Below are 23122 nucleotides of genomic sequence, written 5' to 3' on the forward strand. Positions count from 1 at the left end.
CGGCTTTCCCTGAAGTCGTCCCTGGGACTCGGCCGTGAGTGGTCAGTCGGCCATCATGCCGTCGACTCCTCGAAGGCGGCTCTTTGTCCTGGGGTCTTGAGGGGCGCAGCCTGCCCCGATGTCTCGAAAGGTTCTGGGCCTCGGGTTGGCCTACCCGTGGCCCATTACCCCGACAGTAGTCCCCGAAGCTGGTGAGGCGCCGCGGATGATCGGCCGAGAAGCCTCAGCAGTTTCTCTTTCCGGGTGCTCAACGCATGGCTCTTGGTTGACTTCCGCCGGGCTGTCTAGAGGGAGTCGGACCCGCCCAACTCTGACTTGCACAATATTTCGAACGTCGCGGTGGGATCCAAGTAGCGTGCTTGCTAAGCCTCCGGGCCGCCGCCCGTTCTAGGCCTGTCATGCGATGACACGTGGCTGGGCCATTCTGCCGGCCTACGCATGCGACGGGACAGGCGCATAGGCGGGGCCCGCCACTACCGCACCTCGGCGCCCAAGCGGATCCGCCGCGGCCCCGGCGGACGGTTGGGATTCCCATGGAGTTACTGCGCGCAGTAACTTTGTCGTGGAACATGGGGGTCGTGGGGCCGTGGGCGCAGTAAATCCTGTGACCGCCCCCTCGGCTTCTCAGCCCACGAGGCTATAAGTAGGGGAAAGAGGGGGGCATGCTCGCCCCTCCTTCCTACCACTCCGCGCTCTCCTCCTTCTCACTGCTCCTCTCTCTCCTCCTTCTTCTTCTTCTTCGTGCCGCCGCACGCCTAAGCTAAGACGAACGCCGCAACGATCAGCTCACGATGAGCTCTTCCTCTGCCGCCGCGCCTCCCCCGGTGCGCTCCGGCACCTGGGACGGCTCTGAAGTTCACGACGACCACATCGAGTTCCTCCGCAGGACTCGTCAGCTCCCCGGCGAGGATTACGTGCGGGTGCGTCTTGCGCCAAAGGGGGAGATTTCCCCCGCGCCGCAGGAGGGCGAGCGGGGCATCTTCCGCTCGCACTGCTTGCGCGGGTTGGGGCTGCCGACGAGCAGTTTCTTCCGATCCTTCCTGGAGTTCTACGGCCTCCAGCCGCACCACCTCACCCCCAACACGGTGGTGCTGCTGTCCGCCTTAGTGCCCTTGTGCGAAGGCTTCCTCGGAGTCCTCCCCACCCTCGAGCTCTGCGGGAGTTCTTCTTCTGCAAGCTCGGCACCCAGGCTGCAGGCGTGCCGGCTCAATGCGGCGCTTTCATCGCCGTGCGAAGGTCGGGGGCCGACAACCCCTTCCCCTCCATCTCGCTGATAAAGTCGGTGAAGATGTGGCAGAGATCGTACTTCTACATAAGGAGCGTCTTCGCGAGGGGCGACTGGGTCAACCTACCGGCTTTTGAAGCTGGCCCGCCGGCTGGGAGACTGCCCAACTGGTCGTACCGGGCCAAGTCGCTGACGCCTGCGGGAGCCGGCGCCATCGCGCGACTCCGAGTGCTGATGCAGTCGGAGGGCTTGACTGGTCCAGACCTGCTGGCCGCCTTCGTGGCGTGCTGAGTTCTCCCGCTCCAAGGCCGCCCCCATATGATATGCCAAATGAGCGGGCACCGCGACCCGAGTCGGATGTGCACCAAGGACATGCCACACGAGGAGGTGGCCTTCATGGTGAACTACCTCTCGGACAGCAAGCTCCTGGAGGATTGGCGGTTCGGCAAGGAGCCGTACTCCCGCGCCAACCCCCCGCCCGTGGTGAGTTGCCTTTCCTTTCTTTCTTTGGATTGTCTTCTTTCTTGCCGAGTTTGTTTTGACCAGTCGGCTGTGGTCAGAATCCCCTCCTCCACCCGCCAGCTGGCACCTCGGGGCCGGCCCGCGAGTTCCTCGCCGACCGGGCGAAGAGCGACATCGACGACCCCGATCTGGGGGCGGCGGCTCTGGAGGACGACGCCGAGGGAGGAGCAGGAGAAGCAGGCGACTTCAGGCCTTCGGCCACTTTCGCCGACTGGCCTGACGATGATGCCGAGGGAGAAGTCGCCCCCCGCCATCGGCCAGGAGCCAGCCAGCCTGGCGCGGGCTCTTCTACCGTGTCGGGTGCTCCAGGCGGCGGGAAGAAGCGCAGGGCCGTGCCAACCTTGTTCGACAGTCGACCGAAGAAACCCAAGGGTTCGGCTGCGGTGACCCGGCGGGACGAGGCGGCTGCGAAGGCCATCCACTTCCGTAAGGAAGTGAAGAAGCCGCCATTGGTCTCCGTGTGAGTATTCTGTCTCAATGCTTATTCTTTCTCTGTGGCTTTGCCTGAGTCTTTTGCTTGCTTCCCTTACTTCAAGGCTCCCCTCACTCTTGAGAGGGTCATCGCCGCCTCCGTCATGGGGTCAGCGGAGACGTCCGCCACCACTCGGCGGATTGACCCCACTGCTGACCTCCGGGAGGCGACAGAGCGGAATGTGTAGGAGAAGCGCAATGAAGAAGAGGCCGTTCACCTGGAGAAGGCGGAGGCTGATAGGGCGCAGGCCTTCGCCACGAAAAAACTGGCGGAGGCCGAAGCCGCCGCCGCGATGAAGCGGCGGGCTGAGGAGGCCGCACGCCGCCAATCGGCGGTGTTCGTCACCCCGTTGAACTCTGCACCGCCGCCTCCGGAGTTCACAGGACAGACTAGGGAAGCCGGCGGCGAGAACCCCGTCGTGTAGAGCGAAGGCGGCGACCCCTCTACGCCGGACGTGATCGTTCCGCCACCGCCTCCGCCGCCGACTGAGAGAGCGCAAGGCAAGCAGCCAGCGGACCCTCTGGTGCCGCCAACCGAAGACGAGGCCGTGGCGAGGTTACTTCTCCAAGTCGGCTGGTCGACGCGCCACCGTCTGGAGAAGGCGACTTCGGCACCCCGCCCCCTGGAGGCCGGCACCGCCAGCTCGGCGATCCCAGACGCTGAAGCGACGAGCGCCGTGCCCATTGGGTGGGTGCGAGGAGGTGGCACAGGGCCGCTGAACCAGGCGCTTCTGGACGTCTAGGAGAAGCTTCGTGCTGAGGGCGACGCTCTCCAGAATTGCACCAAGGCGTATCTGGCGTCGCGGGCAGCCGTCCGGGTATGTTTTTTTCCTTTGGTCCTTGTTTCCTTGTTCCTCTCTATGGGGGCGCGCCAGCGCACCCACTGCGTGTAGTCCCCGAGTTTCGGGCTGGCTGCTGAGCAGGCGGCCTGGAACTTTAATTGATGAACTCTGGGTATTAACTTTTTGTCTGAAATGCTTGACGCAGGATTACCACAACCTCCGCGTCACTGCCTTCAACCGTAACGTTGAAGAGCTGGGCAAGCGGACCGCCGATTTGTCGGAGAGCCAGAGGAAGTCATTTTTCTTCTTTGCGGGGGCGCGGTGGCGCACCCGCGGGCTGTAGTCCCCGAGATTCGGGCCGACTGCTGAGCAGTCGGGCCGGATCTCCCTGGCGATCTTCTTTATTGATGACTTAACGCCTTCTTTCTTCCTTCTTTTCAGGAGCCAACGCAGCTCTTCAACAGTAGCTGAGCAAAGCCAACTCCGCATTGCCCGCCAAAGGGGAGGAGTGCAACAAGCTCTCCACAGAGCGCGATCTGCTGGCCACTCAATTGTAGAGCAGAAGGAGCTGCTTGTGAAGACGCAGAGGGAGGCAGAAGAGACGGAAACCGCCCTCCTGGCCGAGTTCACGAGCGAGCGCTCCTCCTGGTCTGACAAGGAGGCGATGCTGGCCTTCGGCTTCCATGAGATTGAAGACATCACTGATGGTGAGTTTCTTTGCTTTCTTTCTTCGAGCTGCCGATTATAAGTCGTGCCGACTCCTGGTTTTTGACTTGCTTCTTCGTTTCTTCCGTCTTGGCAGACTTCTTTCCGGGGCACTCGCAGGCCGCCATCCAAGCCATCGAGGCTGATCATGAAGGTCGAAGGGCGGAGGGTGCAGAGATCGCCGCCGACGCCCCCCGAACCCTTGACGAGCACATTCTGAGCATCGAGGCTCGCCTTCGGCCGACTCACCGGATGTTGCGCCGGCTTCAGCGTGTCGGTGCCTAGGCGATTGCCGCCCTGTGGCCGGATATGCAGGCTCCGCGCACCCCCAGCCTGACGGCCGACTGGCTAGAGGTCGCGGCTGGTCGTCTTGAGGCCTGGAAGGGTTATTTGGCCCGAGCTGGAGCGCGCCGGGCCTTGGAGTTTGTCAAGGCGTGGTATCCGGGGCTGGATCTAGACCGGCTGGCCACACTTCGGTCGGAGGCCCAGCCGGAGCTGGCAGCTGCGGAAGACGCCCTCGTCAAGCATGCTGCGGCAATGACCGAGTACACCGACACCAGCATCTTCGTCCCTGAGCGGTCTGAAGACGGAGAGGAGGTACCGCCGGAGTGGTTTGGGATGAACCCAGACTATGGCGAGGACTCGGCGGAGGTGATTGGCTCCAGCGTCGAGGAGGAAGGCGAGGCGGAGGACGGAGGCGACACGGAGGCACCAGAAGACGGGGCAGACGACCAGCCTCAGCTCGACCGCGCCTCCAGCAACGAGCCGCGTGCGACCGAGTCGACTGCCGCCGTCGGCGATCAAGCCGAGACTACCCAGCCAGCCGCCCCGACGCCTGACGCTGCCGCCTCCTCCAACCCTCCGAATCCGTCTGCTGCTTCCTAAGCTGCCGCTTTATCTTTATTCTATCTGCTTCAGTAGTCTTTGAAGAACTTGTTAATTCGCACAATTCCACCCGCGGGGTGTATTTTGAACTTCCGCTTGAAGATTCGGCCAAGGGCCTACGTTATGTAAATATATTTATCCGAGTTCTATCTTTTCTTGCTCATTGCTCTTTTGGCTTTTTTCCTTTTGCCGTTTTCTCTTAGTTGCCTGCCTTGCCAATCAGACAGCCGCTCTACGGACTGCCGCTGGATCAAGTTCTTGGCTACTTTGGGAAGGCAAGTACTTAGCCGTTTTTAAGAGTTTTTGAGCAAGTTGAATAGAAGGCGGCAATCCGACTACTCGAGAGTCGGTTTGCAAAAAGGCTGGAAGCCGTCTTGAACTATGCTTTATGCTTTGAGTCCTTAGCCATTTTTCATGCGAATGCCCATTCTACCTTACTTCTGCCCACCGTACAGTCGCTCTGCGAGCTGCGGCTTCTGACAGGAGATGGTTTAGGCGTTTACACACTACTTGTCCGACTGCAGGAAGCATTTCATAGTGCAAGGCGGCAAGTCCCCGGGCCGACATGTCGAGCCCATTGCCAAACAGCATAACAAAGAGTAACATACTTGTAGGCATAATTTTTATCATATAGACAAAAGAGGGCAGTCCCCGAGCTCGTCTCGGGGGGCCTGAAGTCTTGATACTTTAATACAAAAGGTAGCGTGGTACATACTGCATCAACTGTAAAATCTTCGGAGGAGATTTGCATTCCATGGCCGCTCTGTCTCCTTGCCGGAGTCGTCCCTCTTGCGTGCTCGGGGCTTCTGAGCGTCAATCAGGTAGTAGGAGTCGTTGCCCAGTACTTTGCTGATGATGAAAGGGCCTTCCCAAGGTGCCGACAGCTTGTGCTGGCCGGCTGTTCGCTGGATCAGCCGAAGCACAAGGCCGCCTTCTTGGAAAGATCTTGGCTTGACCTTCCTGTTGTGGTATCGGCGCAGGCTCTGCTTTAGATGCTGGACCGGCTGAGTGCCAACAGCCGGCCCTCTTCTAGCAGATCGACGCCGTCTTGTCGTGCTTCTTCCGCTTCCTCCTCGGTGTACATGGTGACTCGTGGGGAGTCGAACTCTATGTCCATTGGGATGACGGCTTCGGCACCGTAGACGAGGAAGAAAGGCGTGAAGCCGGTTGACTTGTTTGGAGTTGTGCGCAGACTCCAGAGGATCGCTGGTAGCACGTCGAGCCAGCAGCCAGCCGAGCGCTCCAGAGGCTCGATCAGCCAGGGTTTGATGCCGGATAGGATGAGGCCGTTTGCTCGCTCCATCTGTCCATTTGACAGTGGATGGGCGACGGATGCTAGGTCTAGTCGGATGCCCTGTGTTGCGCAAAAACGGGCCAAGGCGCCTTTGGCAAAATTTGTGTCGTTGTCGGTGATGATGCTGTGTGGTATGTCGTACCGAATTGTGATATCGGCGATGAAAGTCACGGCAGTCGGACCATTCAGCTTTTTGATTGGGTTTGCTTCTATCCACTTGGTGAACTTGTCCACTGCGACGAGTAAGTGAGTTAAGCCACCTCGTGCTATCTTGAATGGTCCCACCATGTCTAGACCCCAACCTGCGAAAGGCCAGGCAATGGGGATGGTCTTGAGTGCAGAAGCCGGCTGGTGCGGCTTGGAGCTGAACTTCTAGCACCCTTTGCATTTTTGGACCTAAGGCAGTCGGCCAGAAGAAACCGTGTCGAAAGGCTTTTGCGACGAGCGCTCTTGAAGCTACATGGTGGCCGCACTCGCCTTGATGGATGTCTTTGAGAATTGCGTGGCCTTGCTCTGGCTCTACGCAACGCTGGTAGACACCAGTGACGCTGCGCCTGACCAGCTCTCTATTGACTATGGTGTAGGCTGCCACCCGGCGTTGTACTTGCCGAGCTGAGGTCTCATCAATCGGCAGCTCTTTGCTCACCAGGAATTTGAGGATGGGCTGGGCCCATGAGGGTGCTGCTATTTCTTTGACTGCCAGAACTGCGACTTGGACGAGGGCGGTTGGGCTGGGAGGCGGCGGGTTGGAGTCAACAACCACTTGCTGGGTTAATGAAGTCCCCAGGCCGATTGGCGCGGCCCTTGGGTCGAGTTCTGGAGTCTTCGAGTCCGCCGCCACAGTCCCCGGGCCGGGCTCGACTGTGGTGGCTTTGGAGCTATTTGCCAAAATCCCCGTACCGACTGTCGGGGCTCTGGAGTCAGATCTGACATCTTCGGGAGGAGCCGTCACAAAAATGGAGTCTGATTCTGGTGAAGGCTTGACAGATGGCTTGAGGAGGCGTTGAAGGGCGACGCCGGATGGTATTGCTTGGCGGGTAGAGCCGATTCGTGCCAAGGCGTCTGCTTGGTCGTTGTCGTTTCTTGGCACATGGAGGAACTCGCACCCTTCGAAATACCCGCTGAGTTGCTGCACGAGGAAACGGTAACTCGCCATGTTTGCATCTTTCGCGTCCCAGTCGCCAGATGACTGCTGGACCACTAAGTCCGAGTCGCCATAACACAAGATCCGGTGGATGCCAAGTTCTTTGGCAAGCCGGAGCCCGTGAATGAGCGCCTCGTACTCGGCGACGTTGTTGGAGGCGGCAAAATAGATTTGCAGTGCGTATTTGAGCTTGTCGCCTTAAGGAGAGGTGAGGACGACGCCGGCTCCCAAGCCGGCGTGCATCTTGGAGCCATCGAAATGCATCCGCCAATGGGTGGAGTCAGGCGCTGGAGGTAGGTACTGGGTTTCGGCCCAGTCGACGAGGAAGTCGGCCAGTGCTTGTGACTTGATGGCGGTGCGGGGCTGGTAGTGGACGGTGTAGGGAGCCAGCTCTATGGCCCACTTGGCCACTCGGCCAGATGCATCTCGGCTACCAATGATCTCGGCAAGCGGGGCCGTGCAGACCACAATGATTGGATGCTCTTGAAAGTAAGGCTTCAATTTCTTGGCAGTAAAGTGTACGCTATAGCACATCTTCTGGTAGTGGGGGTAGTTCTGCTTGGAGGTCGACAGTACTTCGCTCAGGTAATATACCGGTCTCTGGATAGGTAGTGCCTTGCCTTCCTCCTTGCGTTCCACTACAATGACCGTGCTGACTACCCGGCTAGTGGCGGTGATGCACAGGAGCATAGGTTCCTTGGGAGTCGGAGCCGCCAGGACGGGTGGAGTAGTCAGCATCTCCTTTAACTGGAGAAAAGCTTCGTCTGCCTTATGCCTCCACTCGAAAAAAGTGGTCTTCTTCATGAGTTGGTATAAGGGGAGAGCTTTCTCGCCCAGCCGACTAATGAATCAGCTGATGGATGCCAAGCAGCCGGTGAACTTTTGCACATCCAGCAGTCAGCTGGGTACCTCCATTCTCTCAATGGCCTTGATCTTTATAGGGTTGCATTCTATGCCGCGTTCAGAGACCAGGAATCCAAGGAGCTGGCCGGCTGGTACTCTGAAGACACACTTCTCGGGATTGAGCTTGATCTGGAATCGGCGCAGGTTCTCAAAGGTCTCCTTGAGGTCTTCCAGCAGTGTTCCATGCTTTTCCGTCTTCACCACCATGTCGTCTACGTAGACGTGGGCGTTCCTGCCGAGCTGCTTGAGGAGGCACTTCTGCATGCAACGCTGAAAGGTGGCGCCGGCATTCCTTAAGCCGAACGTCATGGTGAGGTAGCAGAAGGCTCCAAACGGCGTGATGAAGGCGGTCTTCAGTCTGTCAGCCGGGTTCAGCTTGATCTGGTGATATCCTGAGTATGCATCCAAAAAACTCAACAGCTCGCATCCGGCTGTGGAGTCTATCACCTAATCGATTCTTGGTAGAGCAAATGGGTCCTTGGGGCAGGCCTTGTTGAGGCTCGTGTAGTCAATACACATTCGCCACTGCTTGTTCTTCTTCAGTACCAGGACCGGATTTGCTAGCCATTCTGGAAAGAATACTTCCATAATGAAGCCGGCTGCTAGGAGTCGGGCTATCTCTTCTCCGACAACTCTTCTCTTCTCTTCTGATAGGCGGCGCAGGGGCTGCCTGACCGGCTTTGCATCAGATCGGACATGTAACTTGTGCTCGGCGAATTCCGTCGGTACACCTGGCATGTCTTTGGGGGACCATTCATAGATGTCCTGATTCTCACGGAGGAAATCGACGAGCTCGCCTTCCTATTTGCTGTCGAGGTTTGCGCCTACGACAACGTACCTCTCTGGGTGCTCCGGATCCAAGGGTATCTTCTTTGTCTCTTTGGCCGGCTTGAACGAACCCTCAGCCTCCGACTCCTTTGGGTTGGGCGATACCTCTGGCTGCTTGCCGGCCATCGCCACAACTCGCTCAAGGAGCCGCCTCTCGGCCGCGATTACCAGGGACTCGGCCAGCCGACTGCTCTCAGCCGCACAGGCAGACGACTTCCGGTAGTCGCCGGCTACAGTCAGAATTCCCCTGGAACTGGGCATATTAATTTTGAGGTAGGCGTAGTGGGGGACCGCCATGAACTTGGCCAAGGCGGGTCGGCCAAGTAGCGCATGGTATGGGCTCTCAAGGTCCACCACCTCAAACCAAACTGACTCTCGGCGGAAGTGATCTTTGTCTCCGAAGAGGACGTCCATCAAAATCTTGCAGATTGGTGAGCAGGAAAGCCCAGGAACGATGCCGTGGAACACAGTCCGGCTGTTCTGAAGCTGTCTTTGCTTGATTCCTAACTTCTCCATGGTGTCCTTGTACAGGATATTGATGCAGCTGCCTCCGTCTATCAGAACTCGCGAGAAATGCGCGGCTCGTCTATCCGTAGCAAAGGTGGCATCCAAGACCAAGGCGTAGGAGCCCGAACTTGGCATCACCTCTGGGTGGTCAGCCCTGCTCTAGCTGATGGGCTTCTCGGACTAGTGCATGAACTCTGGCGTCTCTGATGCTACCGCATTCACCTCTTGTCGCTGCAGCCGCCTGCTGCGTCGATCATCAGCCATACTGGTAAACACCACGTAGGCTCTGTGTTCTTCAGGGTATTCGTCTTGTACTGCGCCGACTGGCCTGACAGCCGGCTGCTGGGGCGGAGGCGGAGGCGGCTGCCCAGCGGGCGAGGGAGGCAGGAGGCCGTCTCCCTTGGCGATCCTGGTGAGCCAGTGGCACTTCCGAGTGGTGTGATTCGATGGCTTCGCGCCGCTATGGAACTTGCAAGGTCCATCCAGGGTTTGCTCGTAGGAGAAGGCCGGCAACCAGTTTGGCTTGCCGCCTTTCTGTCGCTTGGGCGGGGGCTGCCCATCCGGCTGCTGGGCTTCAACGGTCGCGACCTGCCGGCTGCTGGAAGCCGGCTGCGGGGCCTTGCGCTTGTGGTCGCCCTGCTGTTGTCGCCGGTTGGCGTCTCCCGCCGGAGTTCTTGGAGCTTGAGGGGCCACTTTGCCAGTTGTGCTGATTTGAATCTCCGCCTTCATGGAGGAGTCGGTCGTGGCCTACTTGTCTGCTATGATCAGCAACTCGTCGAGGGTTTCTGGCTCGTCGCAGAGGAGCTTGTGCTTGAGGAGGGTGCCTTCTCTGCACCCGGCTGTGAAGTACTCGATGGCCTGCACCTCGTGCACGCCCTCGCAGGAGTTCTGAAGCTCGGCCCAACGCATGAGGTAATCGTGAGTCGACTCGTCAGGGCCTTGCATGCACAAGGAGAGCTGACGAGGCTTGGGAGGATGCTTGTACGTGCTGGTGAAGTTGCGGACGAACGCTTCGGTGAAGTCGACCCAGCTGTTGATGCTGCGGGGCTTCAGGCTATTCAGCCATGTCCGAGCCGTGCCCTGGAGCATGAGCGGAACGTACTTTACGACGACACGCTTGTTGCCGTTTGCTATGCTGACAGCTGTGGAGTAGTCGACTAGCCAGTCTTCCGGCTTCATGGAGCCAGTATACTTGGGCCTGTCTCTTGGGAGCGTGAACCCTCTGGGAAAGGGCTCGTCTCAAATGCAGGGCCCGAAACAAGGCTGACCCACCTCGTCTTCTTCTTCCATCGCTAGGGATCGGTTAAGTCGGTCGATCTGGTGGCGGGTGTCATTCTCTCCAACTCCCTCTCAGCGGACAAGGCGGTCGCCGAGAGTCGGATGGTCAACAGGCGGCGGGGAGTCTCGCCTCTCCTTGCGAGGAGGGGGAGGCAGACAGTCGTCCCGTCGTTCCACCGCTCTCCGGCGGCCGTCGTGGTCGCGCTCTATGGTAATGCGAGTCCGACTGTGGCTGACAGTCGGATCCTTGTCTCTTCTTCCTCAGGCGCCGCCAGTCGGCGTCCGAGACATCGCGCCTTGATCTCAGCGAAGGTCGTCGTTTTGCCGCTGCGGCGCCTCCGTGCGGCAACCGGCCTCGTTCTGCGCGGCGACCGCGTTGAGGAGCCGCTGGACTCGCTCCATCATGAGGGGGCGTTCTTCACCCTCGAAATTGTCCAACTCATCCGCCGCTGCCTGGGCGGCTCGGATGTTCTCCGCTGGTTTAGCGTACACTGGGCGGCTTGCCCCAAACAGGTTGGCGATGGCCACGCCACGCTGCTGGACCGCGCCAAGGCGGCTGGGCCCCGCCGGGGCCGGCGAGCCACCGACGGCGCGATCCATCTCCCGCTGGTAGGCTTCTGACAAGCGTCTCATGCTGGCCAGCTTCTTCGCGCCTTCAACGAGCTAAAGGCGGCGCGCCTCCAACGTCTCTGCGTCAGCGTCTTCTGGAATGGGCGTAGTTAGGTCTTGTAGCGCCGCACCGAGTGAGTCGTGCGCTCCTCCGCCGGGGAGCTCGTCATGACTGATGACGAGCACCTCGGTGACGGTGCTTCCATTACTCTCCGCGCGAGGGAGAGGTTCGTCGTAGACCACCACATTAGTGGGGAACGCATCGAGCGACGCGGTGTCGGAGTCGACCAGCATCGGGTCGCTGGAGCCTACAGACTCCAAGTCTACGGCAGGCTCGCCAGAAACGTGGAGTTGATCGAGGAGGCCCGCGAGGAGGCTCTCGGAGCCGCCCGTGCCTGCGTTGGATACGGGTTCATCGGAGAGGCGAACCTCGTCGACAAGTTCGGCCAGGCAGCTGGCTGTGCATGCGATCTCAATGCCGCGTAGCGTGTCGGCGCAAACTCCGTCTGGCGTGCCTAGCTGGCTGCGCTCGCCAGGGAGGAAGAGGGTTCCTGTCCAGAACAGGTCTCCGGACGGCGGTGCACCAGGCCCCATGGTGGGTGCCAAATGTCGGGGTTAGGTGCGACATATGCCAAAGGATGGCTTATCATGGTGGGGGCGAGTAGAACGTCGCTGGTGCCTGGAAACGGGATGAGGCGAAGACATGCACGCCGACGAATCTTACCCAGCTTCGGGGCTCTCCGGGGAGATAACACCCCTACTGCTACTCTGCGGGGTCTCCGCATGATCACTATGGCAAAGTGTTTACACGGTTGCTCCTTGAGCTGTTTCCTGGAGGTAGGAGAGGGCAAGGCTAGCTCTCTCCCTCCTATATGATCTGGTCTAGACCTAATGGGTTCCAACCCTTTGCATGGGTGCCCTGGGGGGTTTATATAGGCCTACCCCCCAGGGGTACAATGGTAATCCGGCTAGACGCGGGCCCAATCGTCAGCGCCTTTGGCCTCCGTCTTCCCTGCCGACCGCTGGGGCCCGCTGACTGGTGGGCCCCGCCGACTGGCCTGGTACGGAGTCGACAGGCTGCGTCCACCGCGGGCGGGTCTTGCCGGCTGCTGATTACTGTAGCCGTGCTTCTGATGACGCGGGCTTGATCATGGGGTCGTGGCAACAGCCCCGCCGCCTGGCGGGCGATCACTATTGCCACTCTCCATCACATCTTGATTAATGGCGCGTGGGCCCCGGGGGAGGGCTCGGCCGACTCCCCGGGGCCGACTCCCGACGGGTCCGACTGGTGGTCATCTTGCCGTCCCTGTGGTCTCACTGACTGGTGGGACCTTCTGCCTCTGAGCCGTACAGACAAGCCGTTGTGGGTGCAGGATTCGGTCATGCGGTGTTGATGTCAGGGCCGGCATGGCAATAGTGCCTCGCCGCACGGAGATCTTCCGGGGTACGGCGTGCTGTGGCCGTGCCTGCCCTCGGTAAGGGGTGGGAGTGGGCTTCATTGTTGCCACTCCCCTGCCCCGTCCCACTTGATGAGGTCGTGGGGTTTGTTGGAGTCGCAGGCCGACTCCCCAAAAGCCGGCTTCTCTGGAAGTCGCCAGTCAGGAGTCGGCTTTCCCTGAAGTCGTCCCTAGGACTCGGCCGTGAGTGGTCAGTCGGCCATCTTGCCGTCGACTCCTCAAAGGCGGCTCTTTGTCCTGGGGTCTTGAGGGGCGTAGCCTGCCCTGATGTCTCGAAAGGTTCTAGGCCTCGGGTTGGCCTACCCATGGCCCATTACTCCAACAAAAGCACTAAGCATATATGGTGGCTAACTTACGCAAAAGATAGTGAGAAGAGAAGCAAAGCATGGTCGATAAGCTATAAGTGATCAAGAAGTGATCCTGAAGCTACTTACGTTAAAACATAACACGAGACCGTGTTCTCTTCCCGGACTCCGCCGAAAAGAGACCATCACGGCTACTCACGCGGTTGATTGATTTTAATTAAGTTAAGTGTCAAGTTCTCCACAACCGGACTTAACAAATTCACATCTGCCCATAACCGTGGGCACGGCTTTTGAAATTTCAAACCCCGTAGGGGTGTCCCAACTTAGCCCATCACAAGCTCTCACGGTTAACGAAGGATATTCCTTCTCCCGGGAAGACCCGATCAGTCTCGGAATAACGGTTACAAGACATTTCGACAATGGTAAAACAAGACTAGCAAAGCTGCCCAATGTGCCGACAAATCACGATAGGAGTCGCACGTATCTCGTTCCTAGGGCACACCAGATGAGACATCCTACGAGTAAAACCAACCCTCAAGTTGCCCCGAGGTGGCCCCGCTGTCTACTCGATTCGGACCAACACTCAGAGGAGCACTGGCCCGGGGGGTTTAAAATAAAGATGACCCTTGAGTCTGCAGAACCCAAGGGAAGGTATATGGTGGTAGGTAGGCAAATGGTAAAACCAAGGTTGGGCCTTGCTAGAGGAGTTTTATTCAAAGAGAACTGTCAAGGGGTTCCCATAACACCCAATCGCGTAAGGAACGCAAAATCATGGAACATAACACCGGTATGACGGAAACTAGGGCGGCAAGAGTGGAAAAAAATACCAGGCATAAGGCCGAGCCTTCCATCCTTTACCAAGTATATAGATGCATTAAATTAAACCGGATATAATAATGATATCCCAACAATATCCATGTTCCAACACGGAATAAACTTCATCTTCACCTGCAACTAGCAACGCTATAAGAGGGGCTGAGCAAAGCGGTAACATATCCAAACAACGATTTGCTAGGAAAGGTGGGTTAGAGGATTGACATGGCAATATGGGAGACATGATAAAGCAAGTGGTAGGTATCGCAGCATAGCAATAGAGCGAAACAACTAGCAAGCAAAGATAAAAGTGATTTCGAGGGTATGGTCATCTTGCCTGCAAAGTTCTCCGAGTTGACGAAAGCTTGATCCTCGTTAGCATACTCAATAGGTTCCTCGATCACGTACTCGTCTCCCAGCTCTACCCAAAGCAAGAACACAAGCAAAGGACCAACAATCAATCACGGTGCAATGCACAAGCAACATGATGCAAAACATGGCATGTCATGCGGGATGTGATATGCAATGCATATGCGTGCTTCGGAAGGTAAAGAATGAACAAGGCATCAACTTGGCAAACCAAGTGTGCCTCTGGAAAGATGAGATGATTTTGGTCAAAGTCGATATAAAGATCACCGGAATCAGATGCATGGTTTGCAAATGGCAAGCAAAACAAGAATGGCACAATTTTGCGATTAACAGCATGATGCCATCTAGAATGCAACAAGAAACTAAGCTAATGCACTCCAACATAATAACAAAGCATATGCCGGTGATGTACTCAAGATTCTTGACAAAACATGAACACTGAGATACGGCTAAATCACACAAGAGCAGGTTCAAACAAGCATGGCAAAAGTGCAAAAGATATCAACTTAACAGACTTGGTGAAAATACTAACATGCCAGGAATAACATCAGGAAGCCATGTTTATAGAAAGCAAACGACATGCTACAGGAACATAACATAGCAAACAAAGGCATGTTATCATTCTAGTAAGTGCATATATCAAAAGTCCCTTACTGATCATGAGCCAAAGGCACAGAAGATATGATGGCACCCATGTAAACATAGCAAGTTTTATTAACAGTTTTAGACTTAGTAGAAAACTGAGCATGGCATAAACGTCATTATGAAGGCATCTTTGCGAGCTCAAATCACTCATCATAAAGCCTTCCATGATAAGATAAGCATACTAACATAAAGAAGACATGTTCATGAAGCTAACCATGGCAAGAGCAAGTTCATAGCATGCATGGATCACTAACAAGAACCATGGCAAAATTGATTAACATGTAAACAATCTATCAGGAACATTTTTTAGCAAAAGTAGAGCAAGATTAAGACATGCTATGGCACTCCATAATGGCAAACAGGGTCATGGATGGATAGAGCATAACCATATGTCAAAAACACGCTTACTGAAGATACTCAAAACAAGCATGGATCTCACAGTAGCATCAAATTTACATTGCATAAAAATAACAGCAGAACAAGACTTAGCAAAATCCTAAGTCCGTGAAATCAGCAATATCACGAAGCCTAGTTTGCATGCTTGTGCTAGTCACCACATTGATCAAAAAATACAAGGCAAGCACCCCTGTAAAGATGGCATGGCATAGTTCAAAACACATGTAGGGCTCATGCCCATATGAAGCACACGTCAAATGTGACAAAAATGCCAAAACATCAAAATCTGATAAGTAACAGGAGAAAACATTTTATAGCACTCTTGCGTCAATGATTAGGGCATCAAGATGGACTCAAACAAGCATGTCACAATGGAATGAAATGAAGATCATCTCCCAAAGAACATTTTGATGTCTCATGCGCATGAAACAGAGCTATGGTCATGGAGTTATGGCATGAAGAACGGGGCATAAAATTTATCACAGAAAAGACTTGGCTGAAAATTAGACCTCCGGAGATGGGGTCGTGCATGCTTCCTGATGTTGACCGGAGATGTCGCTGGAGAAGGAGAGGGTGCTCGCCGGAGAAGGATGGGGCGGCACTGGAGCTCCACCGGAGGAGGCGCCGGAGGAGGAGAAGACGGGCGGCGGCGGTGACGGAGCAGGGCGGCGCACGGGCGGTGGCGGCCGGCGTCGGAGCCGCGGGTGGGGAGCGGCGCTGGCGCGGTGGCGGTGCGCGGCCGGCGGCGGAGGCGCGATGCGCGGGCGGCGAGGGGAGCGGCGGCGCGCGGGGGCGGGGGCGCCAAACCGGGCCCGCGGGGTCCGGCGATGGGCTCAGCGGGCTTTGGCGGCGGCGGGCGCGAGGAGCCACGTGTCATGCGTGGGTTTGGCGAGGCGGATGCGGCAGACGTGTCCGGCACCGTCGGACGCGTCCGGTGGCGGCGGGAGGAGGATTTTAGGGTTTCGGGACGCAAATTTGAGGGGGTGCACATATTTATAGCTAAGGAGGTAGGAGTGTCCAAACGGAGTGTCGTTTTCGCCCACACGATCGTGATCCGACGATGGAGGACATGTGAGTGGTTTGGATGGGTTATTGGGCCATTTTGTAGGGGTGTTGGGCTGCAACACACACGAGGCCTTTACGGTTCCCCGGTTAACCGTTGGAGCATCAAACGGACTCCAAATGGCACGAAATTTGATAGGCGGTCTACCGGTGGTGTACCAAGGCCGCTTGGCAAATCTCAGTCCATTTCGAGAATGTTTAACACCCGCTCATCAAAAGAGACAAACGGGGTACGCCGGTGCACCTAGGAGTGTCGGATTGCAAAATGAACAACGGGGAAAATGCTCGGGTGCATGAGACGAACACGTATGCAAATGAGATGCACATGATGACATGATATGAAATGCATGACATGAACAAAATGCAAAACGAAGACAAAACCCCACCATGAAGGGAATCTCATAACTTAGAACCGAAAAAGGCAAGAGTCGGAGTTACAAATATGGCAAGTTACATCCGGGGTGTTACAACACTCCACCACTATGAAAGGATCTCGTCCCCAGATCTAGGACTGAAAGAACTCCGGATATTCAGAAAGGTGGTGGTCCTCGCGTTCCCAGGTGGCTTCTCGGTCGGAATGGTCTGACCACTTCACTTTCAGGAATTTGATACACTTGTTACGACTCTTGCGTTTGGTTTCTTCAAGAATAGCTACGGGATGGTCATGATAAGGCAGGTCTTCTTCGAGATCAATCTCTTCGAAGTTGATGGTGCGCTCAGGAGTCTTGAAGCACTTGCGACACTCTGACACGTGAAACACATCGTGCACATTTGCGAAATTGGATGGAAGCTCAAGTTGATAGGCAAGATCGCCTCTTTTTCCAATGATGTTGAAAGGACCCATGTATCTAGGGGCAAGATTTCCTTTGATACCGAAGCGACGAGTACCTTTCATTGGAGAGACGCGGAGGTAGACATGGTCTCGGATCTCGAAAGCCAAGTCACGGTACTTCCTATCATAGTAACTCTTTTGGCACGATTGCGCGGCTTTGAGATTTTCATGGATGACTTTGCACATTTCTTCAGCCTCTGTGATTAAGTCATTGCCAAGAAGTTGGCGTTCACTAGTCTCTGACCAATTAAGAGGAGTACGACACTTTCTGCCATAGAGAATTTCGAATGGGGCGTTGCCCGAACTGGCTTGGAAACTGTTGTTGTAGGAGAACTCGGCATATGGAAGACAATCTTCCCACTTCATATCGAAGGAAATGACACAAGCCCTGAGCATATCTTCAAGGATTTGACTGGCTCGCTCGACTTGGCCACTAATTTGAGGATGGAAGGTTGTGCTGAAGCGAATGTTGGTGCCCATGGCCTTCTGAAAGGAGTCCCAGAGCTTATAAGTGAAGATGCTTCCACGATCTGAAGATATCAATTGCGGAATGCCGTGCAAGGTGACAATCCTGGAGGTGTATAGCTCTGCCAACTGAGCTGCTGTGATAGATTCTTTGATTGGAAGGAAATGAGCCACTTTAGTAAGCTTGTCGATGACAACGAAGATAGCATCATTTCCACGCTTGGACTTGGGAAATCCAGTCACGAAGTCCATCTCAATATGGTCAAACTTACATTCTGGAATAGCAAGAGGTTGGAGGAGACCAGCTGGCCGTTGGTGTTCTGCTTTCACTCTTCTGCAGACATCACATTCATTCACGAACTGAGCAATTTCTCGCTTCATTCGAGTCCACCAACATGACTGCTTGAGGTCATGGTACATCTTTGTACTTCTAGGATGAATGGATAGAAGGGAATTGTGCGCCTTGTTCATAATGACTTTCCTTAGATCACCTTTAGGAACCACAATTCGATCCTCGAAGAATAAAGTGTCTTCGTCATCAATGTGATAGCACTTGTACTTGGGTTGGCTCTTGGCAATCCCATTTTTCACCTTCTTCACCATGGCATCCAAAAGTTGTGCCTCACGAATTTGATCTTCCAATGTAGAAGAGACTTGGAGGTTGGCAAGAAAGCATTAAGGAACAACTTGGAGATTCAGTTTGCATAAAGCTTCATAAAGGTCCGGTTGGAAGGGCTTGAGAATTAAGCTGTTGCAGTAAGCCTTCCTCCTCAAAGCATCTGCAATGACATTGGCCTTGCCTGGAGTATATTCAATACTCGGATTTCTTGAATCATTTTGACCTAACGAGTCTGCCTGAGGTTGAGGTTGGGCTGAGTGAAGATGTACTTGAGGCTCTTATGATTAGTGAATATGTCCACTTTCCTTCCCAACAAGAGATGTCTCCACGTTACTAATGCATGGACAACTGCCGCCAACTTGAGCTCATGAGTGGGGTAGTTCTTTTAGTTGGGCTTCAACTGGCGAGAGGTATAGGCCACGACTTTCTTCTCTTCCATTAACACAACACCGAGACCTTGCAGGGAGGCATCACAAAAAACTTCAAAAGGTTTGGATTCATTAGGAGGAGTCAAGACATGAGCTGTGACTAACTTCTCTTTGAGGGTGTTGAAAGCCACATGACATTCAGGCGTCCAGACATACTTTACATGCTTTTGAAGGAGGTTGGAAAGTTGCAATCTTAGAGAAATTCTCAACGAATCTTCGATAATAGCTTGCAAGCCCAAGAAAACTGCGGAGCTGCTTGACATTCTGAGGAGGTTCCCAATTCACAATTGCAGACACCTTCTGAGGATTAACAGCGATGCCTTTTGCGGAGATGATATGACCAAGGTAAAGAACTTCGTCAAGCCATAACTCACACTTGGAAAACTTCGCATAGAATTGATGCTCTCCGAGTTTGTCGAGTACCAATCTCAAATGCTTGGCATGATCCTCCTTATTCTTGGAAAAGACCAAAATATCATCGAGATACACCAAGACGAAATCATTTGTGTAAGGGTTGAAGATGAAGTTCATCCTGCGAGAGAACGTTGGAGGAGCATTGACAAGGCCGAAAGATATGACAGTATATTCATAAGAACCATAGCTTGTTCTGAATGCTGTCTTGGGGATATCTTGTTCACAAATGTGAATCTGATGATAACCCATACGGAGGTCAAGCTTGGAGAAAACTTGGGCACCTTTGAGTTGCTCGAAAAGCTCATTGATGTTGGGAAGTGGGTACTTGTTCTTTATTGTTTTCTTGTTCAATGGACGGTAGTCGACGCAGAGTCGTTCTGTTCCATCCTTCTTCTTGACAAAAAGAACACCACAACCCCATGGAGATGAACTCGGTCTGATCAAACCTATTGGGAATATAGCTACCAGGTAAGACCCGCCCAGGAGGGGCCGGGTCAACCCTGACGACGGGTTACAAAAGAAGCCAAATAGTATTTAAGGCTACAGTTTATTAAGACTTGTAGAAGGCTTAAGCCAGAGGCGGCTTAAGGCCCAATATTATAAACCGTCGTATGTAAAGAAAGACTTGTAAAGAAAGGCATACAAAGAAGTCACCGAGTCGGACACGTTTTATGAACCGGCCGGGACTAGGCCGCCGGGCGTCAACCCGTGTATATAAGGGGACGACCTGGTGGCGGCTTAGGGCAAGAAACAAGAGATCGATAACCAAGCCCGGCGGATTAGCCTCTTGGTGATCAAAACCCTAGCAATTCCAACACAACTAGACGTAGGCTTTTACCATAAGGGGCCGAACTAGTATAAAACCTCTCGTGTCCTTTGTCCCGATTAACCCCTTTAAGCTTCCTAGTTGCGATGGCCCTACGACTAAGTCCTTTTGCTAGGACATCTGTCGTGACAATTCCACGACAGTTGGTGCCCACCGTGGGGCCAGCGCACGGTGGATTTGAGTTCTTGAAGGGCAACTTCGAAGGGCTCAAGGGATACGCTATGGGCCGGATGACCATGAGTCATCGCGGCAAGCTCTACATCGACGATGAAGGCTGGGGCCCCGAGGCCGACTCAATTGAGTACGGGTACCGGGTCCCCTTCGGTGGAATTCATGTCTTCATTGGCCGAATCAGAGAATCGAGACGGCTCAGCGCGCGAGACCCGCCCGGGCCCGACCCGCCATAATGCATGCCTTTGTGGGTTGCATCCATGGAGGTGAATACTCGGAAGGATCAGTGGATGGCAGTGAGATGGCCATCTGTTCTGACGCCACGCCATCAACAGGCGAGACGGATTCTTTGTATCAGCTGCAGGATGGCATGCTTGGGGGCTGTTCCGATGGCAGCAGTATTCCGGACCCCTTTGAGTCGCCGAATCGAATCGGAGTCTTCATGGCCGGCACTCAGCAAGGGCAGAACTCCACGGCTGCTGGAGCAACAACCACCGGGTCGGCAGTGGCCGGGTCGGGAGACCCCGCGTGCCCTCCGGCTCAGATTCTAATGTACCTCATGGATAAACTGGCAGCTCTGTTGACTGCCATGGTGGAGCCGGCGGATAAAGCTCAACATGACGCGGAGGTGGCACGGGTACGCGAAGAGATGGCACAGGCCAAGGAAAATTTAGCAGCATAAGAGGTCAGGATGGCCGCGGAACGGGCGGCTTTGGACGCTCGTTCTCAGCAACTTCAAGCGGAGACTTTCCGACTCTCGGTGGATCTAAACGCGTCAAACGAGGTCATGAGGAGAAGGCATCAGAAAACTCAGTCGCGTCTACCTCTGACGCTCGGTCCTAGGAATCATTTTCACACACCCGGGGCCAGTCCAAGTAACCCGCCGGAGGCAAATCGGATCACGACACCTGGAGCGGCGGTTCAGCTGTGGGCCATGGAGCCGCCTCGTATGAATACCGCTCTGCCTCATTATACACCAATACCACCAGGTCACTTTTCCAATCCTTTGGAGAATCTCATTGCTGTATCGGCTCGTTTGGCGGCTCTCCCGATGGAAGGCGACTCTCTGACAGCAATCGAAACACGAAGGGTGCGAGAACTTCTTCAGATGGCTCTCGCACAGCAGGATGCGTACTCTTACAGTCGAGACAGAATCCACTCAACCCCTCGCCCAAGCTGGAGCCCAAGCTACATCAGGCATATGAACTCAGCCGAAATGTCGAGCAACGCTCAATGCCGTAACCAATCGCGCAGGCATGAGCCGACACAGGGTGGAGCCCTTAACTTGGCGGATCAGGAGAGGATCCGTCAAGTGGCTGAACGGGCGGTTCAACTGGCAGTTGAGCAGGCGGCTCATCAGGCTTTTCCGGCTTATCCAGAAACCTCTGTTGAGGTAGGAATAGCCACAAGAACAGGAGGTGTCCCTTGCCTGGTGCCGGCTATACATAATGAGCGCTTGCCAAAAGACTTCAAGGGGCCTCATAAGGTGCCTAATTACACAGCCGACTTGCAGCTTGGGGCCTGGATTGAGAGTTATGAGATGGCGATGGAGCTGTTGGAAGTCAGCGATGCAGCAATGGCTAAGTATTTCACTATGATGTTGGATGGAATGGCTCACACTTGGTTGAAAGGTTTGCCCCCCAATTCCATCGGCTCATGGGCGGAATTAAAAGCCCGGTTCATTTAGAACTTCAAGGACACATGCAAACAACCTATGTCAATCATGGACCTGACTAATTGTAAGCAAGAGGAAGGTGAGTCCACAACCCATTGGGTGCGCCGGTTCAAGGAGATAATGCATTCATCTGATAAGATGGATGCCGGCTCGGCAGTCTTAATGTTGGAGAAAAATTGCCGTTTTGAACCTCTGAAGCAGAAGCTGGGGCGGCTCAAGCGTGACTGCAATGACATGGGCCAGTTGATGGCGGCTCTGGTCAAGTATGCTGATTCTGATAGTACCAAGGATCCCGTGTCTGATGAAGAAAAAACAGGGAAGGGAAAGAAGAATGGCAACGGCAAGGGTCACCAGCATAACCCGGCAAATCAAGGAGATAATAAACGTAAGGCTGACGAATTTTTGGCTAACACCAATGCACAGGGAAACAATCAACGACGCAAGGGTAGGAAACCCCCTCGGTCAGGCAGGTCAAGTCCCACCCTTGAGCAACTATTGAATGGACCTTGTCCAAGACACGACACCCGGGAGAAGCCAGCCACCCATCTGTGGAAGGACTGTACAATCATGAAGGCATTTAAAAATTCAAACACATTTAATGGAAGTCACGGGCCTGGCGGCGGTTCAGGCAGAGGCGGCTTTCATGGCCCGGGCACCGGTTCAGGTGGAGGCGGCTTTCACGGTCATGGCCATACAGGGAACCAGGGAGGTTATAATCCACAACCTGGCCAAGGTAATCAGCAGCAACAATCCGGGTATCAGACCAACCCAAAACAGTTGAACAGTGGGCAGTACCATGTATTTACCACTAGTTTATGCAAGAGGGACCAGAAGCTTCATAAGAGGGCTGTCAATGCCGTTGAGCCGGCGATTCCACGTTATTTGAGATGGTCGGAACAACCTATTGTGTGGAGCAGAGAAGATCATCCTCCCCGGGTTGATAATCCGGGTCACTTAGCCTTGGTAGTAGCACCTCGGGTTGGTGGATATAAATTCACTAAAGTGCTCATGGATGGAGGCAGTAGCATCAACATCCTCTACTATGAGACATTCCGTCGGATGGGGTTGACTGATAAGAGTCTTAAGCAATCTAACACTGTTTTTCACGGTGTTGTGTATGGCAAGTCGGCATACCCAGTTGGTAAGATTGAACTGGAAGTAGCCTTTGGGGATGAATATGATTCCAGGGCTGAGAAGTTAACTTTTGAGGTGGTTAAGATCAAAAGCCCATATCATGCTCTGTTTGGACGGTCGGCTTACACCAAGTTCATGGCTCGGCCGTGTTATGTATATCTCCAGCTCAAGATGCCGGGTTATAAAGGCACCATTACAGTACATGGAAGCCGGAAAATAACCCTGGAGTGTGAAGAAGGAGATGCTGCTTATGCTGAGTCTGTTTGTGCAACAGAGGAGTTAAAGTTTATAAAAATAATGTTGACCCGGTAGACATGACGTCCTTAAAGAAGCCAACTACGGAGCATGAACCGGTGTT

Source organism: Triticum urartu, chromosome 3 (assembly GCF_003073215.2).
Source record: "Triticum urartu cultivar G1812 chromosome 3, Tu2.1, whole genome shotgun sequence".
NCBI lineage: Eukaryota > Viridiplantae > Streptophyta > Magnoliopsida > Poales > Poaceae > Triticum > Triticum urartu.